Raw genomic sequence first — 21,039 nt, 5'->3', positions numbered from 1 at the left:
CCTGTACTGCTGGTCATGTCTTGTCCCTGACTATAATCAGAGACCCAGTCTGCTTTGGGGAGAATTAACAGGAGGAAGTGGCTCTTTAGCAAATTATGCTGTCCTTGTCCTGGCGGCCATGTTTGCGAGAACCCCTTTCTTCTCAGCGTGAGTGATGGAGAAGTGGTTAATTAAGAGCCCTCCCTGTTCGACCCGATCTGCAGGGTTGGGCCCTCTGTAAAACGCTGGCAGCCTCAGCAGTGCCTCCCCCAAAGGCTGAGATTCATTTCCATTGTAAAGGACACTCTTTCCTGCCACATCTCCACTTTGCAGGCTGGGTGGAGAATGCGGATCCAGCTGTTCTGTTCCCTCCGTGCTGAGCCGGTGGATGCATTTTTGGGCAATTATCTGCCTTGCGTTTTTTGTTTTAACGAGTTCCCGGTAGCTCCTTGGGTATTCTTTTCTCAGTTAATTGCTTGCTTCTCATCTGGTGTATCCAGGACTTAGGGGGTGGTGCGCTCTAGAGCCACCTGTCCGTGGTCCTTGTTGTGAGGACATTCCTTGAGACAGGAGGGGGGCACTGCCTGGCAGCCTTGACTGTTGGTCCCGCCCCTCTGCCCTAAGGGCTGTGAAGTCTTGGCGGCTGGTTCTCCCCAACACCCACCCCTCAGCCAGCCCTTTCCTTCTTCACAAGGGCACAGTGGTGGCTGGAATACCTCAGCCACACTGACCTCGGACGAACCCCAGCGGGGCAGGACGGGGGTGGAGGAGATCGGGCAGTTCTTTGCCACTTACGTAAGGAGCCGGCGGTGTGTGGGTTCTCTCGGGAGTCACGTCACAGATGCACCCTGCACGTCCGCCGGTCCCTTTGCCCTTGAGTTGCCTGGCAGGGGTGGCAGCCTTTCTGGCCATGTGAGCTGGCGGAGCCAGGGCTGTCTCTCTGTGTGGTCCTTTTATTGTCTGTCTGCCCGGGAAATGATCCAAACCTCAACTGTAGCCCAAGATGTCCAAAGTCCAGAACGCTGGCTGATCCAGGCAGCCGAGGAAGTAAACAGTTTTTCATGGGCCTCACAATGGGCCCAAACAAGAGCTCTGCAGCCTGAGCGAGCCTCGGAGAGGGCTCGGGCGAGAGCATCTGCTCTGTAGTCCTGGCAGAGAGAAACTGGGAGCTTTGTCTTCCTTTTGAATAACCCAAAACATTAGCCTCTAAAAAGCAGATTGGACCGTGCCCCGCACCAAAGTGGGCTGAAGTCCTACAACCCCAGCTCCTTCAGTGAGTGACCTTATTTGGTGATGGGGTCACTCACTGCAGATGTAACTGGTCACGCTGAAATGAGGTCACACTGGAGTGGGGGGCTTCATCCACCGTAACCGGGTCCCTAAGAATGAGTGGAGTCCGGATGCAGGCTGGAGCACAGGGATGGAGGTAAAGACGGAAGGAGGGAGGCAGGGAAAAGGGGGGAGAAAAGCAAAGAGACAGAGGAAGGCAGACAGTAGAAGCAAGGGAGGAGAAAGGCAGAGGTCCAGGTTCCACATCTGGACAGGCCTGGGACCGGTCCCCTCAGAGAGAGAGAGAGAGCCCGGGCTGCACCCCGCTTGGGCCTCTTCTGGGGTCCTAAGGCCTTATGGGGTACTGTGCTCAGAGGAGGACAGCTCCAGGTCATGGATCCAAGCAGACTGACTGAGCAAACCACAGGAAGAGGTACTCTCCTTTCTCTCCCGTTTCCTGTGGCTCTGGCTGCATCCACTTACTCACATGGCTGCCGTGAAGGCTCCTCTCCCAAGGGGCCAGCTGGCAACCTTGGGGACAGCAGCCCTCCTTCCTTGTCACCTGCCCATCTGAGTGCTCACTAAGTCTGGTCTACTTTCACTTAGTGTCTCTGGTCTTTCAGGGCCTCCCTGTCTCTGGCCTTGGTGAAAACTTCTTTATGGCAGTACCAGTCTTACTGTCTAAAATCTTAGGCCAGACCATGCTCACCTCCCCCTGTAGTCTGCAATGGCTCCCATCTGCTTTCGGCAGGAGAGTCATTTCTAGACTCAAGTCGCCGCCAGCAGCCTCCCCTTCCGCCTGGGACCCACACACCCCACTTCTCCACCCAGACCCCTTGGCTGCTCTGCTGGGCACTTTCATATCCTGGGCTCTACTCATCCACCCCGCTCTCACCTCGGTCCTCCATCCGGTGAGTGTTACAGACTCTCTGTTCTGTAGAGTTCTTGTCTCTTAAGGATGTAGAGCCAGGGGCACAGAGAGCAAAGAGGAAGACGGGCAAGGATTTATTAAGCAGAGGAAGACGTTCTCAGCATTCTCAGGAAGAGGCTTCATCTAGGGATTTCTGAGTGGGTTTTAAAAGAGGAAATGGGTTTTGACTGGTTCTTAAATATGTTAATTAGGTGAGAAAGTAGGACCAATCAAGATAGAGCCCACCAAACCTGAAAGGTTCTCAATTAAATCTGTGGCTCCACCCCTTGATGATACCGAGGATATGGGCAGGGCAGAATGTGTGTGTGTGTGTGTGTGTGTGTGTGTGTGTGTGTGTGTGTGCGCGCAGTGGGAGAGCTGGTCTCTTTGGGCTTTACCCTAGAGAGACCATATACCTCCTGCCTGTTTTGGAGGCACGGTCCTGACTTCCCTGTAGGTCACATCAACTCCTCTAGCTCCACATACCACCCCGTCTGCTGAAATATTTTCTTCCTCTCTGACAAAGTAAGCATTTACAGCGTCCTGGCTGTCCTGATTGGAACTTTCTAGAAGGAAAGTTACATCACAGGAGCTTGTCCTGAAGGCAGAGCCTGCTCCACGATTTGAGGGACTTTCTTTTCTGGTGATGGAGCGCCTGCTGAGTCTTTACAACTCCTAATTGGCTCCAGCTGCTGCTGGGTGACTGGGAGGGTCTCAGAGAGGATCCCCTTCCACCTTTTGTGCCAACAGAACATGGGAGGGGTCCCCTGCCCTGCCCCCCTGCTCTGCCTGCCCATTTTCTAACTGTCTTTGATCTGCTATGACCACCACGGACACTCAGAAAAGTGAAGGCCTGGCCATGCTGAAGGACTATGGTGTGTTACCGCCTAGAAGGAATATCCCTGGGGGACTTTCTTTCTGTTCTTCTCCGAGGTCACCTAGGCAGCTAGAGTCATGTCAGGGCCTCCATTCTTCAGTGTTTGACTGCCGCAGAGGAATCACTCTGTGAGTCATCAGGCAAGCGCTCTGGAACCCCAGATGCAGGTGGGATTCCCATAGTTCCCTCAGCCGTACTCACAACAACACAACACAGCTGCCCGGACACTGTGGGGGTCAAGGACCCGAGCCTGCACACTCTGGACAGGTGTCATGCTGGGTGTGGCGGCGTTGGAGGTGTGTCTTCCTGTCTGTTCCCTCCCTTCTGCCCCTCTGTACTCCCAGGAGCTCCTTTCGGGTTTCCACTTCCTCAAGCCATACCTCAGCCCTGGGCTTTTTCCAACCTGAGCCTTGCTCTGGGAATCTCATAGGAAGGTTCTGGAACAAAAGGGCATGACTCACAAGACAGCTTCTGGAGGTGGCCTTCTACAGTTCAGGGATTCCCCTGTGGGGGTGGGGTTTATATGCCCTTAGTAAGGCCAGATGATAGCATAGGAGACCCCAGAGTGGAGGCTGTTGTTGGGACAACTTTCTGAGCCTGGGCACTCAAGTCCTTACAGCTCCAGGAAGCCACATATGTTAATCTGGGTAAATATTATCCAAATGGCCCACCCACTTTTTTTTTTAATGTGTGCATATGCATGCACGTACATGTCGAGGACAGAGTGGAAGCCGGGTGTCTTCCTCAGTCACTCTCCACCTCAGTTTTTGAGACAGCGTCTCTCACTGAACCCGAAGTTCACTGATGAAGCTGGGCTGGCTGGCCAGTGAGCTCCAGGAGTCTGCCTGTCTCTACCTCCCCAGTTCTCAGAAAACACGTTCATGCCACCACGTCCAGTTTTTCACGTGGGGGGCCGGGGGTTTGAACTCAGATCCTCCTGCTTGAGCAGCTTAATGATGGAGCCATCTCTTCAGCCCCCAAACATCCACTTTAAAATGAACTTCTAGAGGGAGATAGGAACCGAGAGAAAGGACAATACCAATGAGCTTGGGGTCAAGCCACTAAATTCCAGATGAGCATGCAAGGACCGGAAGATGCCCTGCTAGATGCCAAGAGCTTGAGAAGGTCCGGGGAGTCTGTGGGCCTCAGTTTACCCTGGCTGAAGTGAGGTAATAATGGCGGGCGGACCACAGTTTCGAGGCATAGTAAAAGATGGCATAGATAAGTGCACACAACGACCTTTGCCTCCTCACACGATAGAGGTCAAACTCTGCCACACCCTAAACCCCTAGCCATTTAAAAAAGATGCCAGTGTGAGCCTCCAGGCTTCTTATTTACCTGTTAGCGCAGAAGAAAGGAAGCCCCACGTGCCGAGCACATAGAGGCCTTTTCAGTCAGATCTTGGAGAACTCATTTCAAATAATTATACAAACAGTTCCCACTTCACCTGGCAACTGGGAGAGGTGTTCCCCTCCTCACCCGCTGAACTTTCCATGACCCCCTCCTTGTTTGCACGTTGCGTGGAGAGCTGCTGGTGTGTGAGGCACCTCTGAGCACTTTCTGCATCCACAAGGCTCCAGAGGACTGAACCCTTAGGTAGGCTGGAGACATCCCACAGTTCGTGTGGTCCTTAGGGTGTGCCCAGGTGAACCCAGCTGCGGCTACCCCGCGGCCAGGCTTAGGTAAACCAATCTCTAACTGTCATTGGGAGATGCATCCCAAAGCCCAGATGATGGATGCCTAGACCTGGCAACAGTGTGAACTCCTGGGTAGACTAAGCTTTTCTTATTTGTGTGTCCCCATGCCAAAGTTTAACTTATAAATAGGGAACAAAGGCAGATTAATAATGGCTAATAATAAACCAGGGCGATTGTTAATAACATACTACAGAAAGCTCTCTCGTGTTGTCTCTCTCCATCACCCCCTCTTCCCTGTTTCCTCTCGTAGGACACACCCTACTGCTGCTCTTTGCCACATCTATGTTAACAGCAACCCCGTCTGTGCCAGTGAGATGGGGGTCACCTTGGCAGAAACCCTAGTCAATTAAGACAACTAAGATGGCCACCTGAGTGACCAGCAGGTGGGCGGCATACCCAGCACGAAGATGCTGGACTGAGCAATGGCTCACAGAGAGGGTGGGATGTGGAGAACCACGAGCTCTACCATACCACTCAATGGGAAATTGGGAATTTCTATTTCTAGAATTTTTCTACTTAACGTTTTTAGAAACTGGGAAGGAGACCTCACAGGAGGAGGCTAGAGTATAAGCTAAGACCCCCAAGGTAGAAAAGCCTGGAAGAAAATGTTAGCAGATGTTCCCTGGAGGAGGTCTATCCCTACCCACCATCCACATTTAGCTCCTAGCACCTTCACTAGCCAGCAGAGTTACCGGAGTCCCTCCCTTCCTGGCTGAGATGCCACCCGTTCACCTCCCCAGTGGTCGGACAAAACAAGGCGACTCCTGGGGTACACTCGGAGTGGAGCACACAGAAGCATGGGACGCCTTCCATCACGTCAGTGTAGGTACCTCAACCCTCGCTGTAAGCTTGCTCTCTGGAGCCATCTCCAGCTCTAGGATGAACACTGGCCAGACCTCTGCAAAGTAGCCTGATCTCACAAAGGACCGAAAGAGAAACAGGCCAAGAGACAAAACAGAGAGAAAGCAGATTTTGCTCCAACCCTTCGACTTGGCTCTGCGGTCTGCACCTCGAGCTGGAAATCCAGCAGATCTCCCAGCCCACGTTCACAGCTATGTTCACAGTGCTGCAAGGCCCTTTCAGCTAAACGAACTAGTGACACGTGAAATCTAATTAAAGGGCAATTTATACATTTGCAGCTTTTCACATTCTGTGCGAACAATGATCGTCCACAAGCCCCACAGTTAACTACAGTTTGCATTAAAGTCCCCCCCACTTGGGGGACATGTGACTAATTATTGTAATCACTTCCGTTAATATGCATGCCTAGCCTTTTGTGTCATGCAAATGTGACACCAAGCCAGCATGAGGAAGTTACCGGAAATCACTGACAGACAAAGACAAGCCATTGTGATCACATTTCATTTTGAGCATAAAGACCCTCAACTTTTGAGACTGTGCTGTGCCCCCAAAGTCTGCTGGGCTGCTTTCCCTGGAAAGGCTCAGAGCATTCGCTGGGAGGTTTGTTCTAGAAAACGAGGCTCTGGTGGGTAGCAGGGCTGGAAGGCTGTGAACAGCTCCTCTGACGGGAGACTTCTGCAAGCACGGTGTGTTTATGGGGTCTCTGCAGGACTTCTCTCTCTTCCTCCAAGCAGCTGTTTTAGCCCATCTTTTCTCCTTGTTTGAACATTTTTTTCCCCACAGTAAGAACTATCTTTCATTACTTTGAGCTAGGTGCAAAGTGAGTCATTATTTGAGCTGTCTTCTCTCCAGCAGGAAAACACCATTATTATCCCCATTTTTCAGATAATAAAAAATGGAACATGGTAAAATAAAACATGGAAAGAAAAAGCTGGGGAATTTAATGCAATATTTGTCTCTAGTTCAAATACACAATTGTTGCTCTGTCTTCTTCTTCTTCTTTTTTTTTTTTTCTCATAAGTCTTCTTAAATCCAGGCGGAGGCTTTCAGCAGTGAGAGGGCTTCCAGCTCTGCTGTCTGAGGTGAGTTTATTTTCCTTGGGTTTAAAGGTTGAAGGCCCTGGTTCAACACCCCGAGGTTGTAGAGAGTCCACAGTGTATGGTGAGTTCCACACTGCGTGTCCAAACCCTGTTCCCGATGACTCTTCCAATGTGGGGAACGTTCAGGATTGCATGCCAGGCCTTCTAATGGTCATGTCTCTATCTTTGGCTTCTGTTGACACTGATGCCACACTGAGTGGTCTGCCAGGTCCACTTACTGGTTGGCCTCACGAAGCCAGCCTAGAGCCTATCTTGAAAAGCAATCATTCAGTCAAAGGCTACTTGCATCATCCCAGGGCAAAATGTGCTTCTCTCGAAACTTCAGTTGTTTACAAGTCAGACACGATTTTTGAAATGATTCCTTAGTCAAGTATTTAGTGTGAGTCAAAAATCACACACTCCTGAAGAGGCGCTACTCCGCATGCTTGGTGCTGGGTGGGACTGAGGGCTGCCACTTGGGGGTTTTATACAGAAGCCCAGAACTGATGGAGAGTTTACCAGCCACATTTGCCTGCACGCTATGCCCTAGCAGCCTGGTAAAGCAACAGTCCACAAAGCATCATCAGCATAGCATGTAGCTTTCTGTTCTGACCTAGAGCTGTTGTCTGCCTGTGGTTTGTATCTGTGCCTTCTCGGTTGAGGCCCTTCCTGCTGGGGGGCCTCTTGGTTGCTTTCTATGTTTTGTTGTGAATAACTAGGCCCATCCCGCTTCCTCTGTGGAGTATCTGGGGTCAGAACATACATAGCCCAGCCCAGGCCAGGGGCAGGACAGAGAGAGCACGGAAGCTTTTGTGAATCAAAGTGGGATATAGGACAATAAATAGATAGGGGAGTCTCATCTGGGGTGCCACATGGGACCAGAGGAATTGGGAGTTCTTGGTCTCATTAATAAAAGAATTTAAGAATGGACTCAGAAGTGGACATGAGGGAAAGTTTATTTGAGTTTTAAAGAAAAACCAAAGGGCAGACAGTCTCTGAGAATGGAGAAAAGAGAGGAAAAACCACAGCAGAAGCAGCCACGTGGTAAAAGAAGATGGAGACAGGGGCTATCTTCTTAGAAAAAGAGAGAGCTCGAGGTGTTTGGAAAAGCATACCCAGGCTTTGGCAGACATCCAAAATAATGAAAAAGAGATAAAAAGGAGAGAAAGCAAAACGTTATACTTTTCTAAGTAATTTGGAAAAGTGATCAGGTTTAAGCCACACCAACATGGCTGCAACTCCATAAATCACTGCACAGAGAGCAGGGATCCTGGAAAGAAAGGTACATGATCTCATGAAGGGTATAATTATTCCTCCCATCTCTTTAGCATGATTTAAGGTGAATCCTCCTTCCCGGGGAGTGGTCCCTTGGCCAGGTAATTGACTTGCCCAACGGGGTTAACTCTTTAGTGACATGGCAACAGCTCACACGTGTCCATCCAGAGGTACAGTCACCACTTCTTCCTTTAGGGGCCTTTGATGCTACTGTGGGACTGCCTTCCTCCTCATCTCCTGTGTCTTTAAGCCTGAGACCCAGCTTCTCCTTGTAAGAGACTTGGACTAGGAGAACTTACAAGGTCTAGGGAAGAGGGGACAAAAAATACTCAGCTCAGAACAAGAAGGGAGACTCACTAAGACGCTTCTTGGAGGGGCAGGTCACCTCAGTGTGGCCAGCTTCTTACAAAAGGGGGGAAGGACTTAGCCTTGGCCCCTCCCAGTCCTGAAAATCATGATGTAAGTGTACTGCAGATGCCTCTCTGACAAACCAGGTATTCCTGGTCATAGGTCCATCCTGCTGCTGAGTCCTGGCTGGAAACTCTGTGTGTGTGTGTGTGTGTGTGTGTGTGTGTGTGTGAGAGAGAGAGAGAGAGAGAGAGAGAGAGAGAGAGAGAGAGAGAGAGAGAGAGGCACACACTTGCAGCTTGAGATTCAAAAGCTGCAGGTCAGATGCACAGTCTGGGGGTCAGAGCCCAGCTTCTCTGTCTCCTGTGCTGCTTGTGAGTAAATCCAAATCTCAAGTCTCATTTCTTCTTTTCCTTCCCCATATCTCTGTATTATATATGACCACCCCTCCCCACACCCACCCACATTCATGCCCCTTCCTAACTGAAAGGTATACACACACACACACACACACACACACACACACACACACATTCATGCCCCTTACTAACTGAAAGGTATACACACACACACACACACACACACACAAATTTCTTCTTGTTATTTTGCCCCTTGGTCATTTTTGTTCTTTTTTAAAAAGAAGCTTTTTATTTAAATAAGAGTTGAACTTTTCTTTAAAAAAAAAAAAAAGGTTGGTACACAAACTGAATTATAAAACTAAGTATTGTCATTTTTTTTTTTTTTTGGAGTGTTTTCTTCCTCCTCCTCTTCTTCTTTTTATAGCAAATGACATTGGTACAGGTGGGAACACCTCCTCATATGTAACACTGGTGTGAAACTCTCCTCTAAGTCTTTGTTTTTGGGGGAAGGGGGCAAACACGTACGTCTTAAATCAGCGTATGAAAACTTGACATCCCGGGAACTTGTTTCCCAAATATGTCTGAAACCTGTCATGTCTGCTTCCCTGGGACAATACAGAAGTGGTCCTTGGCCCTGCATCGCTATCCATTTCCAGATAAAGGTTATCTGATTATAGTCAATATAGAATTTTCAAATTTCGAAACATTTTATTATTACAATAGTGGCTATTACCGTTTCTTACAGACACCCTATCAGAAGGTTTAAAAAATGTATGCTTTGGTTCATGGGGTGGGAGGGGGGGGGAGAAAGGTCAAAACTTTTAAAATGTCACTTCTTCTGCAGTTTTTGCATAGAAAATACACGGGAGCGGTGGGGGGCCTGCCTGCCCATAGAAACGGCGGCAGGAAAGAATGTCTCCCTGCAGCTGAGTTTCCACTTTCGCCGCAGCTGCGGGCTGCGCAGAAAAGCACGGTGGGAGCCCATTGTTGCCCAGCTGGGTAACAGTTTTCTTATTTTACAGTCAGTATCCGAGGGGGGGTTGGGTGTCTCCTAAAGGGCCTGAAAAATAATCTATCTGCTGCAAATAGATCGCGTTCTCCCTCCCCTCCCGGAGGAGCGGGGAATCTATAAATTGCGTCCTTCATTTGGACCTCGGCGTGTAATTAAACATGGCAAGCAAAAGCCACCCCAAATGCGAGGCGCAGATTCCGCGTGCTTTCCTAGCCGACCTGGGATTTCGGAACGGCGTTTGCAGGCCCCCCCCCTCCGGAGCTTGGTGGCAACAATTGCGTACTCCGCCTACCGTCAGCCAACTGTTCCTTACTTGAAGGTCACCTGCCATAAGGCTGAAGAACGACAAACTAAAAATTTAATTTCAAGGGTTTGCAGCAGGCAGCGGTTCCCCCGGCATCTGAATCCAGCCATTGTTTCCTGTGCCCAGTTTGTGCAAACCCATAGTCGGCGAGGCAGCGCGCCCATGGCTCAGGAGAGCGCACGCCCGGCCTCTGGCTTGTTTTCTTTTGTTGTTTTGTTTTGAACTGTGAATTGTCCATCAGGTTTTTGTTACCATGGAAACTCACTTGTTAAAGGTGAAGAGTCAGAGACCTTTGGCCACTCGACGGTAGGAATTCACTCTCTGGCAGGTGAAGCCGTGGCGTCTCCACGTGACTCTAATCTCCAGGCTGGAAGGCACAAGAGGGATGGGCGCACTCTGTAAAACCAAGTCATCCTCGCATTGGCTGTAGAGACCGAAAGAAGTGGTGCTGGCGTCAGATCCAAGGTTATCTTACCCTCCTGGGGGTGGCCTGACTGTGAGATGCTCGCTGGGAATCTGGAAGTGGATCCCAGGGACGCCAGTGGTGAGCGACCCAGTGGTGAGCTGGCAGGTGTGAGCCTCCTTATCCAGGAGACCCATCTGGGGTGGTTTCTGATCGTAGGGAGTAAACGTGTCCGGGGTGTGGCTCAGCGGCATGATTCTTGCCTGATGTTTAGGAGGCTCTGGGTTCCATCCTGCGCAGAGGAAGCAAGTGGATAAACAGCTGATATCCAGCGCTTAGTCTCCTCGGGACTAAGAGCAGGACCCGGTGCTCATCTTCAGAGATCTGTCTCCAAAGTCCCCATCTGGGAACACACCAAGCTGGACAGAACAGCTGCTCTCCACTGAAGAGGAACCTATTGCACGTGCTACAGTGGAAGCTTGGGGACACTTGAGTGACCGTCTTAGTTGGGGTTTCTATTGCTGTGATGAAACACCATGACCAAAAGCAACCTGGGGTGGAAAGGGTTTGTTTGGCTCACACTTCCACCAAAGGAAGTCAGGACAGGAACTCAAACTGGGCAGGAACCGGAGGCAGGAATTGATGGCAGAGGCCATGGAGGGGTGCTGCTTACTGACTTGCTCCTCAAGGCTCACTCAGCTTTTCTTATAGAATCCAGGACCACCTGCCTGGTGTGGCCCCGCCCACAACGGGCTGCCTCCCTCATCAATCACTAATTAAGAAAATGCCGTACAGCTGGATTTTAAGGAGGCATTTTCTTAATTGAGGTTCCCTCCTTTCAGATGACTGTAGCTTGTGTCCAGTTGACATAGAACTAGGCAGGACTCTGTCTCTTGCTTGTGCTTTTCATTCTCAGACTGTTTCTGTGATTGCTTGGCAATGTTGATCCAAAGAAAGACTTTCTTTTCTTTTCTTTCTTTTTTTTTTTTTTTTTTTTTGAGCCAGCATCTCATATATTCCAGGTTGGTCTCAAATGTAGCCAAGTTTGACCTTCAGAAACTCCTGATCCTCCTGTCTCCACTTCCTGAGCGCTGGGATTACAGGGATGCTCCGTTATGCTGTTTGTGGTTCTGAGGATGGAACCCAGGGCCTTTCCATGCTAGGTAAGCATGCTACGACCTGAATTATGTGCCCAGCCTGAGAAAAAGATTCTTAACGCGAGAACCTGGCTACGTGAAGGACAGACGCTGCAAAGCCAAAGTGAGTGTGAGCAAGCCCTGAGGTTCCGTTTTTCTGGAATGTGTGACAGGCCTTGGAATGACCAAGAGACTGGACTTGTTCCAAGCAAAGCATGGAAGAGGAGAGCAGCCTCTACCAGCCACCGGTGTTTCGGGGGGTCGAGCTGTGAGCTGGGATTCTCCCCACCCTCCTGGGATGGTGGAAGTAAAGCCAACATGCTTTTCTATATTGACCTTGTCCTGGATTTGTGGCTTTCTGGGCACAAGCCTGGATGCAAATGGTGAGGTGCCTGCTGCTAGCTGCCTGTACCCTGAGGCATGGGGCTTCAGTGCCCAGTGTGGCTCAGGAAAGAGCAGGGACACGGCCCAGGATGAGGGCAGAGAGCAAGGCAGCACTTACCTGTGGAGGTTCTTACATCCGGGTTCCTGTGACAGCCTGCCTCTGGCCCTGCTCAGAAATGCTTGGTGAATGCGTGATGCCCACGAAGAATCTAATCAAGGCTTTCACTCCACCCCAGGACCTTTGGGAGACGGAGAGAAGAAACTCTGGGGACCCCTTTCCCAGCCCCTCTTCCATATCCCACCATGCTGCTCTTCTCCCCACCCCACCCCTACTCACTAGCAGTTACTAAAGACAGAGGCCATGAGAGATGACCCTCAGCTCTGAAGAAATCATCCCGAGAAACTGAGAAAAGAATGAGCAATTTCAAAGAAACTTGGTGTTCTTTTCCCACTCACTGGGTTTACATCTGTTTCCCTAGAAGCAACATCTGCATGTCATTCTCCTGCGTGCTCATATCAGGATGGTGGCCTCTTGCACTGACAAATTGAGAGACTTGGTCACCCAGGAAACATCAGGAGCCCGAGGTGAACACAGGAGACTGGACCATGCCTCCCTGCACTCAGGGTGTTTGCTGTCCCTGACTCGTAGCTACCATGGCTACTGGGCTCATCTGTCCCAATTTCCCAGCATTGCCTGAGTTAGTCTCTAGGTTTCTAGGACTACGTGGCAGCCTAGGGGAGACAGAGGCCTTCACATCAGCCTAAGTCTGACAAGGCAGGTCACCTAAACTTAAAAGCATAATTAGCAGAGGGACAGACCATGGCCTTAAGAAGTTTGTCTCAAGGACTAGGAACAAGAATCTGGTGATAAACCCTGGCACAGTGCAAGGTCGGGCAAAGCCAGCACAGACTCAGACACAGACCTTTGGATGAAAGGACACCCCCTGGGATACAGTGGGCTGGATGGACTCCAGGGATCCTTCTCACAATGTCTCTAGTTGGTCAGATGCAACGGTGTTGTTTTATCTCATCTTTATTATGAAATTGCACTCACATCTCGGCTTAAAGAATAAGGATGAAATAACCCTGAATGTCAATCCTCCACCTGTTGCCAACTTCAAAGAAGAGATATGGATATCAGTGAGCTGTGTGACACTGGGTTCACTCCAAATTAAAAATAATGAAGTTGGGATTTTGCAGCAAGGGGAACATGCCGTGTGCCAGTGGGAAATCTCATCAGTCCCCTGAGCTGGGAATGTGGAGGGATTTTAGCATGCCTGGGAGTTAAAGGAGAGCGTGGCGGAGCCACAGGGTGCTTGCTTTGCAGGAGAGGAAGGCTGAGGGAGAAGGCACCTGGCTCCCTGGCTTCATTTAGTGATTAAATGTCTGTGGCTGGTGTGAGGCACGGAGCATGGTCACTAGTTAGATGGAAAAGTGTGGAAATGCAAACCGAACAGAGAAAAAAATGGAAATAAATGCCAAGGAGCTCAAACTATCCAGAGAAGAAAGGAAAGGCTACAATGTATCGGATAATAACCATAGGGTAAGATAGTTATTATATCAGTTATTACACTAAACGTGAAGAAAATAGATTTCCCAAGTGAACTTTGAGAGGTGGTTAGACTGAGTTTTAAAAAAATGCACACGCATGCTCACATTTTAAATATCCTTCTAACTGTGCTGGGAAAAGCAGCCAACAGATGTGAGCAAATGAAAACAGGAACATAGTGATGCTCCTACCAGAGACCTTAGGGGCCATGGCTCCCAACAGCATTCGAGCACACAGCACTGTTGTGAAACTCAGTTTGCCAAGATGGGTCAGTGACCAAGGGCAGATGGATGCCGTGACAAAGTAGAAAAAAAAAAATACTAGGGTGCAGGATGGCAGTTCCACAGCAGAAGCTAAAATAGCCCCAGTGCGTGAAGCACCGTGCAGTTTGTAGGTTTGTAACGATGGATGAGAAACTGAAACACCCCCGGCACATGAAGCTTTGTAATGGTAGGGATGGGCTTCACCACGGAACTAACTAGAACTTCGTGAAATGTTCCTCCCATCCATGTGTCAACGAGACCATCTTGGACTTCTCAGTTACCATGGAAAGTACCCAATAATAATACATTCTGCAAGAGGCCCATTTGCTGGCTGACGTGCTCAAGGTTAAGTCAGAGAGCCACTGTGTTGAAATCCTGAGGGAGGGGTCCCTAAACCTTAGGGCAATTTCTCCTGCTTCTGAGAGAAAGGGCCATTGCTCGCTGTGTTCTTAAATAAGTGGGGAGCTCTTTGTCTCTGTAGACATTACATGCCTTCATGCATAGTCATGTTTGTGAGTTTTATGTAAATTGAATCCCATTTTCCAGTTGACTAGCTGGCCATTTCTATTTGTTTTTCCTGTTTTGATTGATTCTCTGTCGACAGTGGTGCTTACACTCCAGCTCCGTCTCTCCCTAGCCTCTCTACTGAAGCATTAACTATCACTAAACAGGTGATTAGCTCCACTTGGAGACAGCGGCTTAAAGCAACTTCAGTGAGTCCTGTGACACGCCCTTTGTTAAGTGAAGGCTGCTTCGCTGTTAGCGGTAACCTGCAATTTACCTGCTGGGGCACTATGACTCTGTTCTCTTCTGGAAAGTACTGTCTCTTTCACGCCCAGCCCTGTGTTCTGAGAGCTCATTCCAGACTCCGCCCAGGAGACCGAGGCAGTGACAGGAGAGCAATGGGTGGCACCAAGGACCCCAGCAGCTGAGAGCCTGGGACACTCCTCCAGGGCCAGGTCGATGTCCAAGCCTGACCTTCCCTTCTGGGAAGAACATGCTGCTTACCGCACCATATGTGTGCTGCAACAAACCCTGGGGGAATCAGTGTGTGCACACATCACACTTCCAATTAAGCATAGGGTCTTGGAAGCTGCAGGTGAGTCATGTGCCAGGTCCCCAAGGCCAGCAATTTCCAAAGTTTGATGCCTCTCTGCAGATGGTGCCTCATGAACAGGAAATCCATCATGATGCTCCTTCACCCTATGCCCACCTTGGGAAAGTGCCCTCTCCCTAGGGAGAACCCTCAAGCCAGCAGACTCTCAGGGGTTCAGTTCTGGGTTGCTAACTGGATAATAGGCAGTAGCCTCTCTGCTTCCTCTTCTGACCAAACTTGTCCTCAGAGTGCGTCATTGGCCTCCATCTGGGGGCAAGTTACATGTCCCTGGGAATGTTCTTTTGTTTGAGACCAAAAAGAGTTCCATCAGAGGTTTTGGTCCAATAAGCCCAAGATGGGACCTTTGAATCAGAGGTTTTAAACTCTCCAGGTGAGTCTGATGGCCAGCTATGTCTGAGAGCCCCTGGATTCAGGAGAGACCCTGGTGGGTCTCCCAGGAGTTAAACCTTCTTCAATTCTCTCCGAATCTACTTTTATAGTCACATCTCCAGCAATTATATCAGTTTGTCTTCTGGTTACTGTGAAATATGCCTGACGGAAGTAACTCGGGAAAGGAAGGATCGATTTTGGTTTGTGATGACAGTTCTGTGTGCTGGAGCTGTCATGGTGGTGGGAGCAGAGACAGCTGGTCACATTGAGTCCACAGTCAAGAAGCAGACGACGGCTTAGTACTGATCTGGCTTCCTCCCTTTTTCCTGTTTACTCAGTCTAAGATATCAGCCTATAGGATGGTACCGTCCAACTTCTCAGTGGGTTTTTCCTCCTCCAGAGAATTGTCTCCTAGGTGATTCCAAACCTAATCGAACTGATGGAGAAGGTTGATCCTTAGAGCAATGCTTTTCTACGTATTCACAGGCCATCTGTGTGTGAGGCAGTTTGTGACACACAAGAGAACTCCTTGGAGAGGACCCAGCGCCACTGGTGACACCTGCACAGAAAGGCCACAGTAGGGGCACATGCCAGGCACAGAAGCCGAGAAGAGAGGGAGACTCTGCTGCTGCGGGGCAGAGCTGGAGTGCACAGGGCATACTGAGCCACACTAGAACAGGCCAGCCGTTAGCAAGTGAAGGGCCAGCTTCAAGGAGCAGAGATGGCCTGAGGTTGGAGAGATTTGTAGGTCCTGTGATGGCTGTGGCTAGCATGGAATTGACCCTGTGAGGGTGGGGAGAGCCCTGCACGGGGTGCTCAGGAAGACACGCACTTCATCTTCTAAGTGTGACTTCACGCAGCCCACTTATCTGGAAACATACAGAACCTCAGAGAAAGCAACCAAGCTCTCCCCCTTCTGCCATGTTAGACATCTCTGCTCCTCCTTTCCCAAGGATGCTAGCCTTCCTGATGGTTCAAGGGTGGGGCTCCCTTAATGGTCCCTTGGCATATCTTGGTGACATACATACCTTGGTAAGCTTTGGTGTCCTTTAGTGACCATTGGCATACCTAAGTGACTCTTGGTGTCCTTGGTCAACTTTTGGCACTTTGGTGGTATCCATTGGTGACTGGTGGTGTCCCTTGGTGACACTTATGTCCACTGGAGACCTTTGGCATCCCTTGGTGACCTTTAGTGTCCTTAAGCAATCTTTGGTGTCTCTTGGAGTCCCCTGGTAGCCTTTGGCAACTCTTGGTGCCCTTCGGCATCCCTTGCCTTCCCTCGGTGACCCTGGGTGGCTCTTGGAAACCCCTGGCTGTCATACTTCTCTCTGCTTGTGTTACTGCACGGGATTTTCTTTTTGTGTGTCTCTTCTTATTGTCTACCTTGGACCAGAGTCCCTCCTCCACATCAACCACAAACCCACTTCCAAATAAGGCTGCAGAGAGAAGTGCAGTGGTCTGGACTTCACATCTTGTTGGAGAGACACAGTTGAGACCTTAGCATTCTGGAAGTCTGAGGTGTCAGTGAGTAGCTGATGGGCCTCTTCTTTCAGATCTGGCATCTGCCATAAAGCTTCCCAGTTGCTGCATCCGGAAGGAGAATCCAGAGGATGAAATGTACTGCCTGCCTGGCTGAGGTTGCCAGTACCAGCTCCTACCACCAGAGGCTGAGATGACTCTGAACATCCTCCCTGCATTCTCTGTTCCGAGGACACCCATATGACCAATGCCCAGAAAGAGAAACATTTGGACATTGTTCCAAGGAATTCGAGGGCCAATGAAGAGTGGAGGCAAAGTGCTAGACCCAAGGGCTTTGCATTTTCTTGTCTAGCACCACTGAGTGTGATGGCCAGACAGTGCAGGGGCGGGGGGAGGGGGGAGGAGGGCAGCAGGGACTTAAGAGATAGTTCCAGCTCTTCTGTGACCTTGATGGTGACCTTGTGAAAACCCCCACCCCACCCCAACTGATCTCATCTTCATCTTTAAAGTGCAGGTGGTTGTCACACGTACTTGTTTGCTCAGGTCTGGTTTTGTAAATTTCACCTCGACTGAAAAGTGCCACACAGCTGTGGAGCATTGTCTTATTAATAACCTCACTTTAGCACATGCTCACCCACGTCTCATACCTCATATTAATATTCTACTGACGGAAACATGTACTGTCACAGTGTGTCTGACCTCCTCTGACTTCCCTGTGGGAAGCTGACCAAGTGGTCACATTGTCCCCAGGCAGCCTGGGATTTCCTCCTTCCCGGTCAGAGACTGAGCCCGACTGTGATTCATACGGAAGCATCTCTGCCCGTTGTCATGGTCCGCTTAGGGCTGAGGGATCACGTCACAGGCGTTTATTCCCACAGTTCCCCGGGTTGAAAGTCTAAGATCAGACCATTCAGTTCCCGCTAAGGACCCTCTTTTTGGCCAATGGATGGCCACCTTCTGACTGTGTCCATGTGCAGAGACGGTGCCAGAGGGACAGGAGACAAACGGCAACCCCTGTGTTGTCTCTTCTTACCACGGCGGTGGGCTCCATCAGGACCCCACACTCACGTGACCTCATCTCAGCCTCGTCATCTTACAAAGGCCTTGTCATCAAGGCCATTCCTTGGAAGCTGGGCTTCCCAATGGGCAGACTTCGGGGGGAAACAGGCATCCAGTCAGTGATCCATTTCCCAAGCACAGGATTGCTTTGTGCTCATGGCGTCTCCCCTGCCAGGCAAGTATATAGGTATAGGATTGCTTCGTAGCAACCTGCTTTTTTTAAAAAGCGCTTCTACCTCCCGTTGGTGGTGTGCTGGGGTCTCTGGAGCAGATCTAGAGACATCAAGGTGACAGCCCCTTTGTCACCTCTGTGTCCCTGGGGGTGGACACCTGGTGTGGACACAGTGCAGAGCTTTGGAGTGCAGTCCTGAGCAGTGAAAGGGATGTGGTAGGGGCTAGGCCTCTCTGTGGAGAGTTCTCAAGTCACCTGGTGCCGTGACGGGTCCTGGCTAGGTGGACAAAAGGCCCTGGGCCTCAGTTACTCCAAGTTAGAGCGGGGGATCTTGGACTCCACCTTGTCTGATGAGACCCCAGCACGAGCAGGGCTCCGGAGGTAGCCCAGCACTCTCCCTTACATCAACATCTTTGTCTTACTCATGTTCCCCACACAGCTTCCTTGCCATCTTGGGAGAAAACAAAAGCATCTTGCAGCAAGGCCAAACTTGTTCACTGTATCCCAGAACCCAGACAGCATACCTTGTGTCCGTGTGCGGACAGCAGCCTCGGGACTCAGGCTCGTCACAAAGTCCGTGTCCCGTAGCTCCCGATGGTACCTGGTACCAGCTTCACATACTGCTAACCTACATCATGCAGACAGTTTGACTTCTCACACCCTGTGCTTCCCACTTTCCAGGGGCGAAAGCACCGTGCGCCGGCACACTCTGGAGAACCCTCCTAGACAAAAAGCAAACCTCTGTCAACTGTCTACGGCTGTCAGACTCGCAGCTACACAGTTACACGGCCTGCCCGTTGTGAGAAAGCCTGTAGCTGCTCCAGGTCCTGCCCTTCCACCCTTCAAGTCCGACAGCATTTTGTGCTGGAAGTTGGATCTTTTGGACAAGACCAAATGCAACAGAGTTGCAAGGAAAATCTGATGTCTCGGGAACTTTTCCTAATGGAAGCATTCCCCCCAATAAAACTCAGTCAATGTCACCCAGCCTTCTCCAGCATGTTCCACAGCCCTTACAGAACATTAAATGGTGCTTGGTGCTGATGTATTCTAGATTATGAGGAGGCCAGCTTTGCACCCCAGAAGGTGTAGAGCAGCCCTGGAAAGCCTTATCTCTGAGGGATGGAGCTCCTCCATCACGCATCCCAGCGATAGAGAAGAGGGTGGCTTTTTAAGTGTGATGTTCTCAGGGAAGGGGCTCAAGGGTTAATTTGGTGCTTGACCCATTGAAACTGTTGAGTGCAAGGAAAACCCGGTGCTGATCAGATGATTATTCTCGCAAGAGCAGCGGCTGAAAGCCGATCTGGCCCACCAGGTAATCAGGGGAAGCCGGTGCCTCGAAGAGCAGAACGGCTCCACGAGATTCTATTACTTGTCGTCTTTCAAGCATTATAATGAGATTATAGTAACCCTAAACTGACTGAAAACAGAAATCTGGCTGGCTGTCAAGTCCATTGTGTGTGGCTTTGTCACAATTCAGATCCAGTTCCCCTGAACCTGCGGCAGCGATGTGGGAAGAAGGTTTCAAAGAACGCTCGCCAACCTCTGGGTCGAGCTCTCGAACGCACCCTTGCTTCTGACCACCGCGGCCCTGCTCACTCGGGGAAAACTTGCGAGGCTCATTCCTTGTCACATGCGATTTAGAACCTCGTAACATGGTGTTGCCATGGTTTTCCCACCCCGTCAGCAGCAGGCTTTCCATGCATCCAGGAAGCACACGGTACACTCTGAGATGGTGACTCTCGCGGCACTAGTTCATGCCTGCACCCTGAACGTGAGAGGAACAATCTGGGGGAAGCCTTAGCTCCAAATGGTGACATACAAAACTCTCTTGATCCTTTTTGTAGGTTTTTTATTATTATTATTTTTAGTTATCTGTGGACAGGGGTCTGTATGTGGGTATGTGCATGTGAGTGCAGGCACCTGTGGAGACCAGAGAGGCATTGGATCCCCTGGGGCTGGAGTCACAGATGGTTGTGAGCTGTCCAATGGTGGGCACTGAAACAGAACTCAGGTCCTCTGCAAGAGCAGCCAGTGCTCTTAACCACTGGGCCATCTCTTCAGCCCCTTCATTACTCTTTAAGAAGTCGCTTGTCCCATGGAAAAGGTGGCTTTTTTCTTGTTCCAGTTGGGCCACTTGTCTGCATAGTTACAATGTGGCTGGTGTATGTGTGAGATGCTCCTTCACCTACATCTCCCGCTGTCTACTGAGCACATACCGGGGCTGCTTCTATGATTTTCTCTAGCATCTATCTCGATGGCTTCCATGAAAGCATGTACCCCCCAGGACTACTCTAGAGACTGGAAAACAAAAAGGCTCCCCAAATTCCTATGGTCAGCAGGGACTCTGGGGCTTGCCTCAGAGTCACAGGTGGCTCTGAGCATGTCTCTGCTCCACACTGTGTCAGCTGAGTCTCATTCTGGAGCGACTGCTCTCTTCAGCAAACAGGAATGGGTGGCTAACCCAGTCCTGACATCCCTTTGCTCTTTAGAAACTAACTTTGTATAACCTTTGACCTTGGCTCTTTGACCTCTCCTATGAGGACCATCTAACATCTTCAAGTCTTTTTAGCTCAGAGGTTGTTTATTTACTTACACTCATGAGGCATGTTGGCTGCCTCCAGTACAGGTGTCAAAGGGATTGCAACCTCCTGATGTAGAAACCTGTGCTGTGGCCTCAGTCCCCGGAGGGACAGAGAGACTCCATGAGCCTGAAGAGTGCTGCTGGGAGGCCACCTGGGTCTGGATGGCAGCAAACCTCTCCTTCAGAAGAGGGGCTCTGTCACTCAAACTGCCAGATCCCAGGAAGAGGTGAGCTGAGACGTCTAAGACTGTGGCGACCTTTCTAGAACTTTCCCTCTGGCAAAGACTTGTTCTACAGCCTGCATCTTGTGTGCTGTCTGTGAAATATGAACAGGCCTGACTGTCTCATCATATCCCCTGGTTCTTGTAATCTTGCTGGATTACAAGGGAGACAGTGCTGAAGGAGCCACTCTGCCTGGACACACAGGACAGCAGCAGGACACGTGCCCAGTGACCTCCTTGGAGCAGAGTTTGTAGCTGAACTGGAGGGATTCCAGGTCCAGAGAAGGTGTCCACACCCACTCCTTGAAGGCCGGTGACTCTTGAAGTGGGAGGATG

At 50.3% G+C, this 21,039-nt stretch overlaps 1 long non-coding RNA gene across 3 annotated transcripts; it reads left to right on the top strand.

Moving 5' to 3' along the window:
- The first annotated feature begins 846 nt into the window (after positions 1-846).
- On the top strand, positions 847-18,877 carry LOC131894148 (uncharacterized). 3 transcript variants are annotated; one of them, XR_009374852.1, is made up of 4 exons: positions 847-1,405; positions 4,983-5,115; positions 6,615-6,675; positions 16,745-17,898. It is a non-coding gene; the product is annotated as an uncharacterized LOC131894148 (long non-coding RNA). The 3 variants fall into 3 exon arrangements; XR_009374853.1 differs by lacking the exon at positions 16,745-17,898 and adding an exon at positions 10,299-10,437; XR_009374851.1 differs by lacking the exon at positions 16,745-17,898 and adding an exon at positions 18,583-18,877 and having other exon boundaries at positions 848-1,405.
- Positions 18,878-21,039: the final 2,162 nt, after the last annotated feature.

This window comes from Peromyscus eremicus, chromosome 17 (genome assembly GCF_949786415.1).
Source record: "Peromyscus eremicus chromosome 17, PerEre_H2_v1, whole genome shotgun sequence".
Classification (NCBI taxonomy): Eukaryota; Metazoa; Chordata; class Mammalia; order Rodentia; family Cricetidae; genus Peromyscus; species Peromyscus eremicus.
The sequence above is the reverse complement of the archived record's forward strand: the minus strand, read 5'-3'. Positions and strand labels throughout refer to the sequence as shown.